Genomic DNA, 18533 nt, shown 5'->3' on the forward strand with positions numbered 1-18533 from the left:
ACAAATTATACCACGATACACAAATCTAAGCAGAACTTTGACCCTAAAAGCTTGTTAATATTCTTTTTGCCTGGTTTATAGTCTCTGTTATAAATTTGTATGCACCCTGGAAGTGATTTTATTCATTGAGAATGTCACACATGTATATAGTATATTTTGATCATATATTCCCTCTTCTATTCCTCCCACAATCCCCCACCCACACTCAATATCACCTTCCCAACTTCATCTTTTCATAGTTCACTGGCTGTCATTCTTAAAACCCAAACCTCACTGAGTGACTTAGAATTTCCCTAATAAGCTATGATTGCTGGACTTCTGTATGTATTCATACTTCTCTGAGAAGCATGCTTTCTTTGTTTTATCTAAGCAAACTCACTTCATCTTTCAAGTCTTACTCATCACCTCCCCTAGAAGGCATTCCCTAGGCCCTCCATGAGGTTTGACTTGGTGCCTGCTTTAAGTCCCCTCCAAGCTTATGGCATTTTTGATAATCATGTTTGCTCATCTGAATCCCCGCTGAAACTGAGCTCCCAGAGACCATGAATCTTTTCTGATTCCTCTACATAGCCATAGTTCATGGCCCATGGTATGGGCTTAATAAATACTTGTAGAATAAATGAATTAAAAAGGAGAAACATGAATGCCATGTGGAACACAAGACAAAGACTCGGAGGCTTTGAGAGTACAGTTTCAATATTATAAGTAATCACACAGAAACGTTGGCAGAAATGTGACAGCAATAAATGGAGGAGAGGAGAAGCAGTAGAACAAATTCAGACAGGAGAAAGGAAGTTCTGGAGATGCTCAGGCTCAGCGGTTCTTCCTTATCAGGCACATGGGAAGCAGCACATGCAGACACTGTCTGAAACAAAGGAACTCAGAGACACAGAGTATCCAACATACACAAAGACTTGGGGTCACATTGAAATAAGAACAAATTGAGAATGGAGTACAGAAGTTGTTGGGTACCAAGTCACCTTGTGTAGCCACTAGGTAGCATGCAAAAACATTCAAAGCCATGTAAAGATAGGTATACAGACTCGGGGATGCACAAAGATTCAAATAAATATGAAGAACAATGAATATACAAAAATTGACAGACTTATAAAAAAGCACTTGTCAATAATTAGGAATACACAAAAACTAAGTGATACACATCAAAGGGGACACACCCATAAATGAGTACTCTAAACATAGCAACTCACTAGATATGTAGGAAGCGAGACACGTGGGCACACAGAGACAGGATGATACAGACGCTAAGAAAGAAGTTTGGGACATGCTGAATCTCGGGTACATTCAAGAGTAAGGATACATGGGCATTTAAATATGCAGCTATGGCACATGGAGACAAGGTCAGAAGTAAGGAAGACCATGTCAAATGGAAACACCCAGAGATATGGCTAGGTGGGATATCACAGAGACTGATAGAATTTATGGCACAGCAAAGTATTACAGAGTTGAACTATAGACTCTCATAGACTTACTGAAAATCAAGAACATACAATTACTAGATCACAGCATACCATAGAAACCATACACGCCAGGACACAGAAACTTTGGTATACATAAATCTTGGGAAATTGAACTATGTAGACATAACTCAAGTGTTTGTCATATAGATATTATGATTCATGCAGCCAAAGGAAAACACTCATAGCCACTAGAACACAGATATACTGGCATGAACAAATATTTAACACACACACACACACTCCATGACAGCTGTCAGATACGCAGAAATACAGAGATAATAGTAACCAAATACTCGTCCACAGAGATGCTGGTATACATAGGCAAAACAACACACAGAACCTGAGATACTAGAACACAAAGAAAGGGCATAAAAACGGAAGCATATGGAAAACTAATTCCAGAGACAAAATAAAGTACCAACATTAGAAGAAACAAACGCCCAGGTGTATAGAGAGGACACTATAAGATACCACCAAGATACGAGCATGCAAAGACTGACAAACATTGGGAAAAGTAAACACTGGGATACATATTTACCAGGGTGAACTGGCACTGGGACACATGATCTAGAGTATAGCGTCAATGACAAGGTGTACACTTACAGACATAGAACTATATAGAACTGGTCTTTACAAATACTCTGCTACAGACCCAGGAAGGCTAAAAATTTAGAGACACATTCTGTCTAGGAAAACAGGTAACCTAACTCTACATCTTCGCCTCTCCCTCTGCTTCTTCAAGTGCAATTCCCCAGTCTCATCCTAGCATTGCAACAGGAAACCTGTTGCAGCTTCCCTTACCTGCCTGTACCCATCTCCAGAGGATCATAGAGATCATCTCCAAACTCACTGATTTGTCCCAGCCTACAAGTCCAGCTGACACTCCCTGGGAAACCACAGACCACTCCAAAAAGAGAAAAAGCCATCAAATTGCAGATCTTCACCTCTTTTTCCATTCTTCTTAAGTGTAATTCCCCCAACCTAGTCTCATCCCCAGGTCTGTAGCAAGCCTTCTGCTGTGGCCTCTCCTCACTCTCCACCCTCATTCCCAGGGAACCAAATAAGCAGGTCCTGTGAAACACCCAGCTTTCCTTCCTCATATATAAAGATTTCCACTCCTAACCCCAGCCCATTCACATTACTAAGTATCAGGTCCCAATACCCAGAAACACATTTGTCCTGGAACCCCCAGTACCCTCACAAATCAAGACCTCAGAACATTTTCCCAGGGCAACACACAGCCATGACACTCTTCTAAGAAGCACAGAGGAAACAGAAAACAAGGAACAAAACACCTACCCAACAAAGAGAAAACTAGATATCAGCACCCAGGAATACAATCTTCCCAACCCTCAAATGCCTAGATGCCAGAATAAAAACAGAAAAGCAGCCAGGACGATGTATCTTTACTTGAACCCAGTAGCCCTACCACAGCAGGCCCAGAGTATTCCAACATGGCTAAAGCACAAGAAAATGACCTTAAAACAGCCTTTATGCATGAGAGGTCCTTAAAGAGGAAATGAATAATTTCCTTTTTTAAAAATAATCCAAGAAAACAGAAATGGTGAAAGGAAATCAATACAAATGATCAAGATCTGGAATTGGAAATAGAATCAATAACAAAAATGCAAACTGAGGGTATTTTGAAAATCAAAAGTGTAGGAATTCAAACAGGAACTATAGCTGTCGAAAAAACTACTGGCACAAAACATCCAGGAACTGGAACCAAACCTAATAATAATAGGTATAAAATAGGAACGAGAAGAAATGCAAGTCAAAGTCACAGAAAATGTTTTCATAGAAGAAAAATTTCCTAACCTAAAGGAGGAGATGCATATCAATGTACAAGGAACATACAGAACACCCAACAGATTGGACCAGAAAAGAAAGTCCCCTTAACACTTAATAATCAAAGCAATAAATATACACTGAAAAGAAAAAATATTAAAATCTGCAAGGCAAGAGAAAGAGACCAAGTAAATGCTACATGATAAAAATCTAATTTATGCAATATTTATATACAAATCTAGCCCTATAGAAGGTACTAGAAGGTAAATTCTGGGCTAAATGGGTTAACTATATCCAAGAAAATACAGGAAATAATATCATATCAGCAAAGTCAAACTATGAGAAACACACACATACACCATCATCATTACCAACAGCAACAAAATAATAAAAATCATCAATCATTGGCAGCTCTCAACATCAGTGGTCTCAATTTTTCAATAAAAAGACACAGACTCATAGAATGGATGTGAAAATGGGAATCTATCCTTCTGTTGCATACAAGAAACATACCTTAACATCAAGAATAGATAAGGGTTGGAAAAAGATATTCTAAGCAATTGGACTCAAAACTAAGCTGGTAAAGTTACTTGATATCTAACAAAATAGAACTCAACCCAAAACTCATCAGAAAAAATAGGGAAAGACATTACATACTCAAAGAAATAAAATCGGCCAAGAGGTCTTTTTTTTTCATACAATATATCCTGATTACAGTCTCCCCTCCCTTTACTCGTCCAAGTTCCTCCTCACATGTCCTCCTGTCCAAATCCACTCCTTTTCTGCCTATTGTCAGAAAACAAGTTTCTATAACAACAAAACATAACAAAATAAATATAATACAAAAACCATCACATTGACATTAGAGTAGGTAGCCCAACAGAAGGAAAAGAAAACAAAAGAAGGCAAAAAAGAACCAGAGACTCACTCATTCGCACACTCAGGAGTCCCATAAACACACTAAACTGGAAGCCATAATATAAGCAGAGAGGACCTGGTGGAGACCCGCGCGGGCCCTGTGCTTGCTGCTTCAGTGTCTGAGTTCCTATGATCTGTGCTCAGCTGATTCAGAGGGCCTTGTTCTCCTGCTGCCCTCCATTCCCTCTGGCTCTCACACTCTCTCTGCCTCCTCTTCCATGGAGTTCCCTGAACCCTGAGGGGAAGGATTGGATGGAGACATCCCATTTAAGGCTGAGTGGTCCAAGGTCTCCTACTCTTCATAATGTCTACCTGTCGGTGTCTGTGTTTCCATCTGCTGCAGAAGGAAGCTTCTCTGATGATGGCTGAACAAGGCACTGATCTATGAGTATAGGAGGCATTTTTATCACTACATTTTTAGACCAGCATTATTTGGTTTTACCCTGTGTCTCTGGACTATCTAGTCTCTGGTACTCGGTATTCCAAACAGTACTGGATATGGGTCCTATCTCATGGAGTAAGCCTTATATTCGACGACCCTCTATTGGATGTATAGTTGCAAAAGATCTTTTCTCATTCTGTAGGCTGTCATTTTGTCCTATTGACAGTGTCCTTTGCCTTACAGAAGTCCTTTTTAGTGTCATGAGGTTTATTAATTGTTGGTTTTAGTGCCTATGCTAATGGTGTTCTGTTCAGTTCAATGGAAAACCAGTGCCAATGACTTCAAGACCATTCCCCACTTTCTCTCCAATCAGGTTCAGTGTATATCATTTTAGGTTGAGGTCTTTGATTCATTTGGACTTGAGAGTTGTGCAGGGTGGTAAGTATAGATTTATCTGGATTCTTTTGTGTGTAGCCACCTAGTTTGACCAGCATCATGGTGTCTTATTTTCCAGTGTGTATTTCTGGCCTATTTATAAAAAAATCAGGTGTCTGGTTTTTCAGTTCCATTGATCAACTTGTCTATTTTTGTGCCAATACCATACTGCTTTTATTAGGATAGCTTTGTAGTAAACTGGATATCAGGAATGGTGACACCTCCAGTAGTCCTTTTAATTACTCAAAATTGTTTTAACTGTCCTGGGTCTTTTGTGTTTCCACATGAAGCTGAAAATTGTCCTTTTGAGATCTGCGAAGAATTGTGTTGGAATTTTGATGGGGATTGCTTGAATCTGTACATTGTTTTTGGTAGGATGGCTATTTTTACAATATTAATTCTGCCAATCCATTGGCATGCAAGATCTTTCCATCTTCGGATACTACCTTCAATGTCTTAAAGTTTTTATCACACAAATCATTTTTTGCTCAGTTAGATTTACTCCCCAAATATTTTACATTATTTGAAGCTGCTGTGAAAAGTGTTGCTTTCTCAATTTCTTTCTCAGTTCATTTGTCATTTGTATATAGGAGTTTTGTGAGTTATTCTTGTATTCAGCCACTTTGCTGAAAGTGTTTATCAGCTATAGAAGTTACCCACTGAAATTTTTAGGGTTACTTATGTATACTTTTGTATCATCTGCAGACAAATATACTTTGACTTCTTCTGTTGCAATTTGTGCTCCTTTGATCTCTTTCATTAGTCTCTAGATGGGACTTAAAGTACTATATTGAATAGGTGTGGAGAATATAAACAACCTTGTTTTATTCCTGATTTTAGTAGAATTGCTTTGAGTTTCTCTCCATTTAATTTGATGTTGGTTGTAGGCTAACTGTAAATTTACTCTGTTATGTTTAGGTATGTTCCTTGTGTCTCTGATCTCTCCAGGACTTTTATCATGAAGAGGTGTTGGATTTTGTCTGTGGACTTTTCTGCCTCTAATGAGATCATGCAGATTTTATCTTTCAGTTTGTTTATATAATGGATTATATTTATCAATTTACATATGTTGAACCATCCCCGAATCTCTGGGATGAAGCCTATTTGATCATAGTGGATAATCCTTTTGACGTGTTCTTGGATTCTGTTTTCAAAGTCTTTACTGATTATTTATTTCTGCATCTATGTTCATAAGGGAAATTATTCTGTAATTCTCTTCGTTGGATCTTTATGTTGTTTGGGTATCAGGGTAACTGTGGCTTAGTAAAATGAATTGGGCAATGTTCCCTCTGTTTCTATTTTGTGGGATCATTTGAGGAGTATTAGCATTAACTCTTATTTGAAATTCTGGTAGAATTTTGCTGTAAAACCATTCGGCCTTAGGCTTTTTTTATTTGTGAGACTATTAAAAATGCGGTCAATTTTGGAGAAGGTTCCATGAGGTGCTGAGAGGAATGTATATTCTTTTGTGTTTTGGTAAAAAGTTCTATAAACCTCTGTTAGTTCTACTTGGTTTATAACATCAGTTAGTACCAGAATTTCTCTATTTAGTTTTTGTTTGTGTGACCTGTTTTAATAAGAGTATTGGAGTGTGAAGGTGAATATGTGATTTAATCTGTACTAGTGCTTCTTTTACAAAATCAGGGTGTACTTGTTTGGGGGACATAGATGTTAAGAATTGCAATGTCCTCCAACTTAAGGACTACTCCCTGAGATGGAAACTATACCTGACACTGCTTGCAAAAGCCAGAAACTAGACATCCTAATGCCTAGGGTAAAATCAAATACTACCAGACTTATAAAATGTAGTGTTAAAATGATACCTAATGATATCCTGCTGTGCTTATAGATTATTGCTTTCTTCAGCCACCAACAGAAAAGCTTCCTCTTGTAGCAGATGAGGCAAAGAGCCCACAGCCAGACAGCATGCACATGCCTGCACACACACACACACACACACACACACACACACACACACACTGGTGGGGGGAGATGACCTTGGAATATCCAGTTCTAAAAGGGATGTCTCCATTGAATCTCTCTGCTTAGAGTTCAGGGAATCCCATGGAAGAGGAGGCAGAGAGAGTGTGAGAGCCAGAGGGGATGGAGGGCAGCAGGAGAACAAGGCCCTCTGAATCAGCTGAGCACAGATCATAGGAACTCACAGACACTGAAGCAGCAAGCACAGGGCCCGCGAGGGTCTCCACCAGGTCCTCTCTGCTTATACATTATGGCTTCAATTTCAGTGTTTTTATGGGATTCCTGGTTGTGCAAACTCATCTCTGATTCTTCTGCATTCTCTTGAGGTTTTTCTTCTCTTCATTTGTCTTGTACAACTTTCACTGTGATTGTTTTTATTTTACTGTATTTTATTCTGTTATTTTTTTTAAGTGGATGAATGAATCAATGTAAATCTAGCCACTAAGGTAACAACTGAATTGTTACTTTTACTTTCTGGAAGAGACAAAATCAGTTTTCTCCAATAGAGTGACACTGGGTACATCAACCACTCCAGGACAGGCCTCATGTTCAGAAGTAGTTGACTAACATGTAATAGAGACAACAGTTGTGTGTGTGTGTGCATGCGCGTGCTTTTATTTAGTTACTATGTGGTGTTTTGTTTTATTTTTCTTGTGAGAGGGATGTGGTTTTATTTTGTTTCCTTTGTTCTGGGGAAAAAGTTATCCTATTTGGGGTGTTGTTTGTTTTTAAAAACTTAAGGCTGGGTAGGAAGGCAAGAACATCTTGAAGGATGTGGGGGAGGGGAAGAATATGATCAAAATACATTTAAATTTAAAAATTGTTTTAACTGATAAAAAGAAAAATATATGCCATCTGAATGCCATGCACAGAACTATTTTCTGTATTTATCAGGTAACCAGTGAAGTACATTTCATTAATTTGTTGCTTAAAATTAAATACATAGAATACAACTTTCCAACCTCTCAGGATCTTTTTAAAAATATTTTTAATTATGTGTCTCTGTGTCAGTGAATGCAAATGAGAATGCCCTTGGAGGGCAGAAGAGGATGTTAGACCCTCTGCAACTAAAGTCACAGAGTTCCGGCTAGTTGTGAGCTCTACCTGACACAGGTGCTAGAAACTGCATTCAAGTTCCTCACAAGAGCAGTGTGGTGGTTTGAATGAGAATGGCCCATTATAGGATCATATGCTTGAATACTTAATCCTCAGTTAGTAGAAATATTTAGGGGGGATTAGGTGATGTGGCCTTGTTGGGGGAGGTGTGTCACTGCTGGTGTTCCCAGTGTGTCCCCCTCTCTCTGCATCCTGCTTGTGGATCAACATGTGAGCTCTCAGCTGCTGCTGCTGCAGCTGCCTGCTGCCTGTGACCTCTTCTCCATCATCATGGGCTCTAACCATATGAAACTATAAGACCCAAACAAACCTCCTTTTATATTAAAAAAAACTAGGAGACATAATACAACATGCAAACACTAATCTATAAGACACCAGAAAACATGGTCAATTAGACAAAAGCAATTACAGAGTCATGTGTATGTGGCAGTAAGAAGAAACTATATAGGTGGTAGGAAGCAGACACTATAACTCATAGTCTTTGGGTTACGTATAGATTGAGAACAGATACTGCAACCCAGAGAGGCTGGGATGCATAGACTTTGGCTCACAGAGGCAGATCAAGACAGAAATTTGAACTTAGGAACATTAGGGTACAAAGACATTGGGATACAGAAATGTTGTGATTCATAAATACCAAGATATAGCCATGGCATACATAGACACTTGAGTGTCCAGACATTCTAGGAGATATAGTCAATAGAGTACTCAGACAGTAGGAAACAAAGATACTAGTGGAGAGAATCCAAATTCAGCAAATGCTTGGACACATGGTACTAAAGACATAAATGAGGAAATACAGACAATTGGCACTCAGATACTGGAACAAAACAGCTGGGTACTCAAGACATGGAAACATTCCATACAGACACTGTGATACAAAGTTATTAAAACATACCTCTTTCTGAAGCACACAAACATGGGAATATGTAGAAATTAGGACATGAAAAAGCAAGCACAGATAAACCAAGGCACAGCAAAACACCAAAAGCTAATTCTGAGACACACCAGCACTGGGGCACATAGGCACTAGAGTAAATGGCAACGAGATTTGTGGAATCTGAAACACAGACACTTGGACACATGCAGATACTAAGATAAACAGATCTGGTGCCCCAGAAAACAGACGTGTAGATACTGACTTAAAAATTATATAAGTAGACACTGGTGTATATAGGCATTTGAACACTGATTCACTTATGCATATGCCAAAGATATAAGTATGGAGAAACACAAGTGTAGGCAAAGGGACAGAAAACTTCTAAAACTAGAGACAAAATGCAACATGTTGCCAAAATCGAGAGTGGGACACAGACACCGAAAACCTTTAAAACATACAAGGATTCAAAGATACACAGACCCTGAGACATAGGGAAGACAATCTTAAACACAGACTTTGGGGTACATGGACACTAATATATAGAGACACAGGAAAAATACTAGATCCCACAGATACTGATCATATGGACACCGACATTCAAAGACACTGTGACATAGAATAGAAGCACTAAGACTAGACAATGTTACTTAAAGATACAGAGTCAAATCAATATTGAGAGATACAGATCTGGGCATGTAAGATACCGAGACTCATATGTGCCAGGACGGTGGTACATGGAAACTGTGGTTAAAAAATACATAGCAACATGCCAACACATAGTCATGCTTGTAGGCACACATTTTTTGCAAACTACTTTTAGTAAGGGTTCAACTTATTAAAGTTATTAAAAGATTTCTCCTGTAGCCCACCACCCAGCAGAGGTAGTGGAAGAGAAAAGTTATTAGGACATGGAGGAAGTGGACCTGTTCAGCAACGGTACTTTGGGCATGAGCTCCATGTTCTTGGGCAGCAGCTCAGTTCCAGAGCAAAAACCAAACACAACTCAGCGGCTGCAGATCAGTCCTCTAGACGGGCAGAGACCAGTCACCAAACAGCAGCTACTGTCCGGTCCTCTCAGCAAGCAGACACCAGGCAGCTGTAGATGAATCCTGAAGAAACCGCCAGGCTAACCAACTGGCCTGAGGCGAGGCCACAGAAGCAGCAAGCTCCTGCAGGAAGCCCAGGAGTAGTCCTTGGGTGAGTTTCTCTCAATGGCGGTGTACCACAAGTTGAGCTCAACAACACTACGTAACGCAAACCAATACATGTGTGTCTTGTGTGAAGAATAACGAGGCAGAGCAAACCAAAGCAAAGCTCAGTGCTCCTCTCCTACTATCTGCGGGGTCATATTTATACTCCTTCATCAAGAGTCCTTTCACGTGTTTGCTATAGCTAAACATCCTTTCACCTGTGTCTGCTTCAGGAAAATAGTGTTTCATGTGTCTGCTTTAGCATGACATCCTTTCACCTGTGTGCCCCAGAAAAACCTCATTTGACATAACTTTTCAAAAGAACTAGAAGTTTCCACTTCACATACTAGTAACAAAAAAAAAAAAACATGAAAACAAAGATGATGCAGTACACAGAGAGATCCAGAAAAACAAAGATCTTGTGTTTGAATAAAAAAATAAGAAGCAACAGTATAAACAAACCTCCAATGTCTGAGAAGCAGTTAAAGAAATTTTCAAAATCCTTAGTCATCAGGGAAATACAAATCAAAACAACTCTGAGATTCTATCTTACATCCATCAGAATGGCTAAGATCAAAAACTCAGGTGACAGAAGATGCTGGTGAGGATGTGGAGAAAGAGGAACACCACTGTTGGTGGGAGTGCAAATTTGTACAACCACTGTGGGAATCAATATAGAAGTCTCTCAGAAAACTGGGAATAGTTCTATCTCAAGACCCAGCTACATTACCCCTGGGCATATAGCCAAAAGATGCTTCAACATCCCACAAAGACACTTGCTCAGGTATATTCATGGCAGCTTTATTTGTAATAGTCAGAAAGTGGAAACAACCTAGATGTCTCTCAATTGAAGAATGGATTTTTAAAATGTGGTACATCTATACAATGGAATACTATTCAGCTATTAAAAACAAAGACATCATGAATTCTGTAGGCAAATGGATAGATCTTGGGAATATCCTGAGTGAGGCTACCCAGTCCCAAAAGGACTTGCATGGTATATGCTCACTTAAAAGTGGCTATTAGACATGAAATACAGGATGCCCATGTTACACTCCATAGATCCAAAGAAGCTAAACAAGAAGAAAGGCCTAAGGAAGGATGTTTGAATCTCACTTAGAAGGGGAAATAAAATAGTCATAAAAGGCAGATGGAGCAAGGAGGATGGAGGAGGGGAATGGGGGAGGGGAGGGGAATGGGGGGTAACAGGATCAGGTTGGGAAGGGACAGGAAGAATGACTAGATGGCCATGAGAATGAAATGAAATTCTGCAACTGACAGGGGTGGGGAGGTTGGGGTTATCTCCAGGAAGAGACAGAGACATGGTATAAGGGAGGCACCCAAGAATCAATAGGGTACCCTTAGCTGATTCACAGCATTGGGGTTATGGAACCTAAAGAAGCCACCTCCTATAGCCAGGCAGGAACCCCAGTGGAGCTATAGGGACACTAGCCCATCCACAAAACTTTGACCCAAAATTTATTCTGTCTACAAGAAATGCAGGGATGTGGAATGGAGCAGAGACTGAGGGAATAGACAATCAAGAACAGGCACAACTTGAGACTTAAGTTCTTACTCTCATGGGCAAAAATCAATCCCTGACACTATTAATGATGCTCTATTATACTTGCAGACAGGACTCTAGCGTGATTGTTCTCTGAGAGGCTCCACCTAGCAACTGACTCAGACAGATGCAGACACCCACAGCCAAACAGTGGATGCAGCTTGGGTACTCTTATGGAAGAATAAGAGGAGTAATTGCAGCCTCTAAGAGGATAAGAACTTCACAGGAAAACCCTTGGGGCTCTCAGAGTCTGAACCACCAACCAAAAAGCATACAAGGGCTGGACCCAAGTCTCTCAGCACATTTGTAGCAGATATACAGTTTGGTCTTCATGTGGGTCCTGAACAATTGGAGTGGGGGTGATCCCAAAAGCGTTGCCTGTATGTGGAATAGGTTCTTCTAGCTGGGCTGCCTTGTCTGGCCTCATTGAGAGAGGATGTGCTTAGTCTCACAGAGATTTGATATGCCAAGGTAGGAGGATACCCAGTGGACACCCACCCACTCAGAAAAAAATAGGAGGAGGAAGACTGTGGGAGGGGGTGACTAAGAAGGGAGCAATAAATGAGATGTAAAGTGAATAAATATAATTAATTAATTAATTAAAAAGAAACAATGGTGTGGTTCTCAGCCAATAGTATACTCCGTTGCTGAGACATACAGAATCCAAGGAAGACAGACACCTTGATATAAATACACCAAAAGATATAAGCACAGGCATGTGCATCCATTAAAACACACACACACACACACACACACACACACACACACTCACTGTGGGACATAAATACACTATAACATTCAAACATATCAGTAAACTATTGAACATAGGTATGCTAGGACCCACAGACACCAGGCTAAATAGGAAATGGGTTATAATTGGTTATGCTGAGCACTAAAACTGAATCACACATATGTAGACACATACTTGAATCCATAGAGATGTCAAAACACAGAGACACTGGGAAATACACAGCTCTGAGACAGATAGACCATACAGTGACATAAAAACACTAGGAAACAGGAATTAGGCTACATAGACAATGAGACACACTGACCAAAAAAAAAAAAAAAAAATTGAGCATTTGTGGTCAATAGACATATAGAGACACATGCAACACACAAACACTGAGGCACACAGATTGAGTCAAATAAATATTGGAGTGTGCACAGACCGTGTAACACAGAGACTGGAGAAAACAGGCATTCATCGAGGTGCATAGCCCCTATTTGAAACAGAAAAATCAAAGACACCATGGTGTGAGAAGGCATGACAGAAGGGCAAAGGAAGTGATGGAAAGAAGAGAATGTGGCTGGGAAGTGTAAACTTCCTGCTAGGGCCCATAGAATTGCTGTATCATGGGACAGGCAATAGACATGTTTGGAAGCAGATGAAAGAAAGGGATGGTGGAAAACTGGGTATATCCGTGGGCTTATGGAGTGTATTGTCTGGAAGAGGATAGATAAATACCATCAAATTTTGTGTGAAGAACATTTCATCATGACAGGAACAGAGAAAGCAAGTGCAGAAAGGGAGGGTGAACAGCTGAAAGAGGAGGTGGAGTCAATTCAGGATGACCTTATGGACTACTGTATTTGGAATAGGGCAGAGACTGTAGGTTTGAGAGATGAGGGAGGACTGCCAAGATAGAACCATCACAGTGGAAGATTTGAGTAGAGGTCCAGAAGAAAAAGGAGTCCAGTGTGACTTCCTTGTTTATTTGTAGCTTGGGTGAGTGGGCCATGTTGGGGCCATTTCCTGAGATACGGGAGCACAGGAGATGTGGAATTTAAGGAAGAGAACCCATTAAAGTATCTGGGGGCTTCTTGCCTCCTATGCTAAACCTTCTAAAATTTCAGAGCTCCCTTGTACAGAATTATTATAGTTGCAAATGGCAGAAAATCCTATTCAAACTGTTTTAATAAAGGGAATGTATTGATAATATAACTAGAAAGGAATCCAACAGTATAAAGATCTTAAATAAATGCTGAGTCAATCCACCTGCTTAATGTCACCAAGGACCCAACATTTTTTTTTAAATCACCTCTCCCTCCTGCCTTCCACGGAGCTCACAATCCTACACTCAGTTCTCCTAATCCAATGACGATCGGGATCAAAAGTCTTGAGCTGCACTGTAACTTTAGCACCCCCCACGACAAGAATCAATCCTTGTTTCCTCAAATATAGGATGGTTGCAATTTGCCTATGGCAAATCTGGGACCGTTTTTGGATGGATCTAAGGATTGTAGCAACACCAGCCAACTCTATGGCTGATACAAGCTGGGAGAGGTGGGGCACCGATACTGGTTATCGAGCATGTGGCTACAGTAGAATAAACAGTGTTCTTGAACAGTCAATTCAGATTCTAACTGATTTCAGCTGGAAGCCTGTGCTAGGAACCTTACAGAATTTGAAAACACTGGATAATCAAGGAGAAGGAACAAAACAAACTACAATGCTCCAAAATGCCATCTCAGGGGTTTCTCAGAAGAAACACGGCTCATAATGCCACTGGAAACTAGGTGCCACCATTTTTACTTCTCATGCCACTGGAAACTGAATGGAGACACTACCGTTGTCTTCACCTAGTACTGAAAGGGTTTCCATTCTTCCAAAACCATCAACTCTTTAACATTTTAGTATAATATTCTATTAGTTCTTTGAGAACTTTAAACAATATGTCTTGATTATGTTTACCCTAATTGCTCTTTGTTCTGCCCCCTCTTTTCAGCTCCTCATTTGCTGTTTCTTTTTGAAAACCAGTGACAGTTGTCAAAGTAGTTACAGCCCCTAACTTTATGTACTTTTTAGAGGAGACTATCTCACAGCAGAGGTTCTGGTTCTCTGGCTCTTGTAATATCCTACTTCCTCTTCCTTGGTGTTCCCTGAACCTTGGGTGTAGAGGTTGTGGAATAAATGCATTAACTGGACACAGGCACACCATGATTAGTTTTTCTCTGCATTTTGAACAGTCACAGTCTTCTGTAACTGCATCTATCTGCAGCCAAAAGAAGTTTCTTTAGTGCAGCCTGAGAGCTCTACCTGTCTGTGGGTATGAGGATAAATATTTAGAATACGGCCAGAAATTATGTTTATATAGGAAAGTGACCATGGTAGTTTCTCTCCTAGGGTTCATGACCTCACCAGTCATGAGTAGTTGGATAAGACAGGTGTAGATTTTATCCTACTGAATGGGTCATTTAGGTGGCTTTTGGTCACTCCCAGGGCATAAGTGACACTAGTGCACTTTTGGACTATCTTTCCATGCTGGTCACTGTCATGGTCCATAGGCTTTACAGCCCAACCTGCAGCTTTAAATGAGACTGAGTAAATAGTTAGCCTTCTCCATGTTAATGCTTGCAAGTGGAGTCTGCCTCATAAAATTATGGATTATCAAGCTTATGAAAGGGTTTGCCAAGGAAAACTGGTAGTGAATGTCCACTATATCTTACTTACCATCAATCTTCCCTAGATGTCTACAAGAGGACTCTGAAGCCAATTGCTCTAAGTTCATTTCCCAACATAGCAAGCTAACAATAGGGGAAATGGGATTTAGAAAATGCTGTCTTTCCTTTCTTCCTCTGAGGCTCGTTGGAGTGCTTTACCCATATAGGAACTCTTTGGAAACTAGTAGCAAATTCTCTAAAAGGAGGTTTCAGACTGGTAAAGCTTATAGTGCAAGTGATCTTAGAAGAAAAGGCGACTTGAGAAAACCAAAGAGGAAAACGTGTTGCATTTCAGTTGATATTTGTCCTAGTCAACTTCTCTCTCCTCCTCTTCCCTCTGTGTGTGTGTGTGTGTGTGTGTGTGTGTGTGTGTGTGTGTGTGTTTCTTCCTCTCACTATGTCTTTCTCCGTTTTTTGAGAATGTCATACAACATTTTTTGATCAGATTCACCCTCCATCCCTCCCCCACCTCCTCCCAGATCCAAGCTGTCCCAAAATCCATGTCCTTCTTTCATTGTTGTTGCAGGTGTCCTGGTCCTAGTCCTCGGCTTCTCACAATCTCTCCGCATGCTTGTTTGCAAAGTTCCCCAAACCCAATTCCATACTGTGTGTTTTAATCATATTCACCTCCAACTCCTCCTTTGTTCTGCCCCTATTTCCTATCCACCCAACTTTGTGTCCAATTTGTGCTGCACACATACTCTTGGATGTGTGACCTGCACTGGGGTACTGACTTAAAGGTTCCCCTCCTATCAATCCACTGCTGGACATAATTGGAAACCATAGAGCGCTGCCTCCTGACCCGTAGCCTTGAAATATAAACACAACTACAATTTAAAAGTAGAGGTACATGCATATGCCAAGCAGTGAAGGTGATAAAGGCAGTTTTAGAAAGGTATTAACCTCCCCAGTTTAAACTCCATCAACCCCTCTACATCTACCCCATGTGTGTTGAATAAAAATCTTGCTCTTTTGTATGAATAACTAGTTTCTTGATCTTATGTGAAGTGTGACAATATTCCCACTTTTGATCTACAACTAACTGAAGAGATCACCAGCTCTTCCCACCAACAGTAACTAAAATCCTACCATATTGATTTTTGTTTCAAAAAATGGTTTTTCCTTTCTTTTATATTTTAATAAGTTAACTAATTAATTTATTTACTTTACAACCCAACCACAGATTTCCCCATCCTTTCATCCCAGTTCTTCCATTCTACCTTCTCCCCTCCATCCACCCCTCCTGTCTTTCTCTTCGGAAAAGGGGAGGCCTCCCATGGATACTAACCCATCCCGACATATCAAGTTGCAGTAATACAAGGCACATATTCTCCTACTGAGGCTAGATGAGACAACCCAATAGAGAGAAATGGTACCAAAGGCAGGCAACAAAGTCAGAAACAGTCCCTGCTCCCTCTGTTAAAAATTCCTAATGAAGAACAAGCTGTATATCTGTTACATATGTGTAGAGGGCCTAGGTCATCCTCTAGTTAGCAGTTCAGTGTCTGTGGGCCCAGGTTAGTTGGATCTATAGTTTTTCTTGTGGTGTCCTTGACCACTCTGGTTCCTAAATCCTTCCTTGCCCTCTTCTTTAGGATTCCCCAAGCTCTACCTTATGTTCGGTTGTGGGCTTCTGTGTCAGTTTCCTTCAGTTGCTGGGTGAAGCCTCTCAGATGACAGTTATGCTAGGCTCTTGTCTGCAAATATAACAAAATATCATTAATAATGTCAGGGGTGAGGTTCTTTTCATGGTATGGGTCTCAAGCTGGACCAGTCATTGGTTGGCCAAACCCTCAATTTCTGCTCCAACTTGTAGGCAGGACAAATTGTAGGTAAAGGTTCTGTGTCTGTCTTGGTGACCCAATCAATCCTCCCTTAGGAAGTCTTGCCAGGTTGTAGGCTATGGCCTGTTCAAACTCCATATCCCTCATAGCTAGGGTCACCCTCATAGACTCCTGAGGTTTTCCATTATTCTAGGTTTTAGTTCATCTCAGAGGTGTTCCCCATTCCAATTGTCTCTCCCATTAATCTCTCCCTCCATTTGGGCCTTTTCAAAGCCTAAAATCATCAATTCTATTAAAAGCCTAAAGTCATCAATTTGTTAAAAATAAGTTTTTCTTTTTTATTTTAATTAGTTAAGTAATTAATTTTTAAAACTTGTGAACTGCAATTAAAACAGAGGAAATCTATGGCGTGCAGGCCTAAGGTTGATTCCTTTCTCCTGAGATACGCAAATGAAGTTCTGTACAGTCTTCAGCACAAGCACGTTCTCTATCATTGTCAAAGAGAACTCACGTGATGTGCAACAGTAGGATTGCCCATAATAAGTTACACTGTCACTGAAAGTAGATGTCTGACACTGGTCAAGTGAATGAGACATATCAGGTCAGAGTCTATTATTCTGAGGTTACAGCCATAATTGTGACAAGCATATTTCTGGGTGGAGCTTTAGAGGGCATAAGTCCAGGCCTTAGATTGTGATCAGCACCTAGGAGAACTATAGGAGAAACAAAAATCTGGAGCAGGCTTTAACAGCATCTAAACTTTGAATTCACTTCCTAACATATACACAGGTCTATTAGCAGAAAAAAAGAAGACATATCGGCTCATGAAGATTGAATAGCATTTCTATTCAACAATTGACTCATTGATAGGTGATACAGAAACAAAGATGCTAGGAAAACAAAGATGCTAGGGCAGGCATGGCAGCACATGCTTTAATCCCAGGACTTGGGAGGGAAAGGCAAGCAGAACTCTAAGTTCAAGACCAATCTGTTCTAGAGAGCGAGTTCCAGGAGAGCCAGGGTTACAGAGAGAAACCTTGTATGGGAGAGCAGGGAAGTGACATCATGGGACAGGTATGTGCACATGAATATAGGTTCCAGAAGAGGCTAGGTCCCTGGGATCCTCCTGGAGCCAGAGTCACAGGAACTTGTGGGCTAGAAACTGAACTCAGGTCCTATGCAAAAGCAGTCAGTACTTCTAACCCTTCAGCTTGTAAAGACACAAGTTTCTTTGTGGCCGAAGAAGTCTTCAAGGACTGAAGGTGTAAGTCAGTTGGTGGTTATTATCTGGCATGTATAAAACCCCGAGTTCAGTCATCATCCCCGCATAACCAGTTGTGGGGAAGCATGTCAGTAATCCCAGAATTTGGGAGGTGGGAGTAGAATGATTAGGGTCACCACCATTGGCTACATAAGAACTTAAGGCTAGCCTTGATTATGTGAGAACTTGTCTCAAAAAATGATTTCAAAATGTATTAAATGTTTGGATGGCCAAGAACCTGAGACTAGATAAGTCATGGGCCCAGAGGACAACCAAATAGTTTGTTCTGCTAAGGGAACACAGCAATAAAACG

General features: G+C 40.4%; 1 protein-coding gene across 1 annotated transcript in view; it reads right to left on the minus strand.

Moving 5' to 3' along the window:
- MAGED2 (MAGE family member D2) overlaps positions 1–16810 on the minus strand; it is a 62864-nt gene extending 46054 nt beyond the window's left edge. The window contains exon 1 of the mRNA XM_080910452.1: positions 16788–16810. The gene's annotated coding sequence lies outside the window, so the exon portion shown is untranslated. The remainder of the gene's footprint in view (positions 1–16787) is intronic.
- Between the last annotated feature and the right edge of the window lie 1723 nt (positions 16811–18533).

Source organism: Micromys minutus (genome assembly GCF_963924665.1).
Source record: "Micromys minutus genome assembly, chromosome: X".
NCBI classification, from domain to species: Eukaryota; Metazoa; Chordata; class Mammalia; order Rodentia; family Muridae; genus Micromys; species Micromys minutus.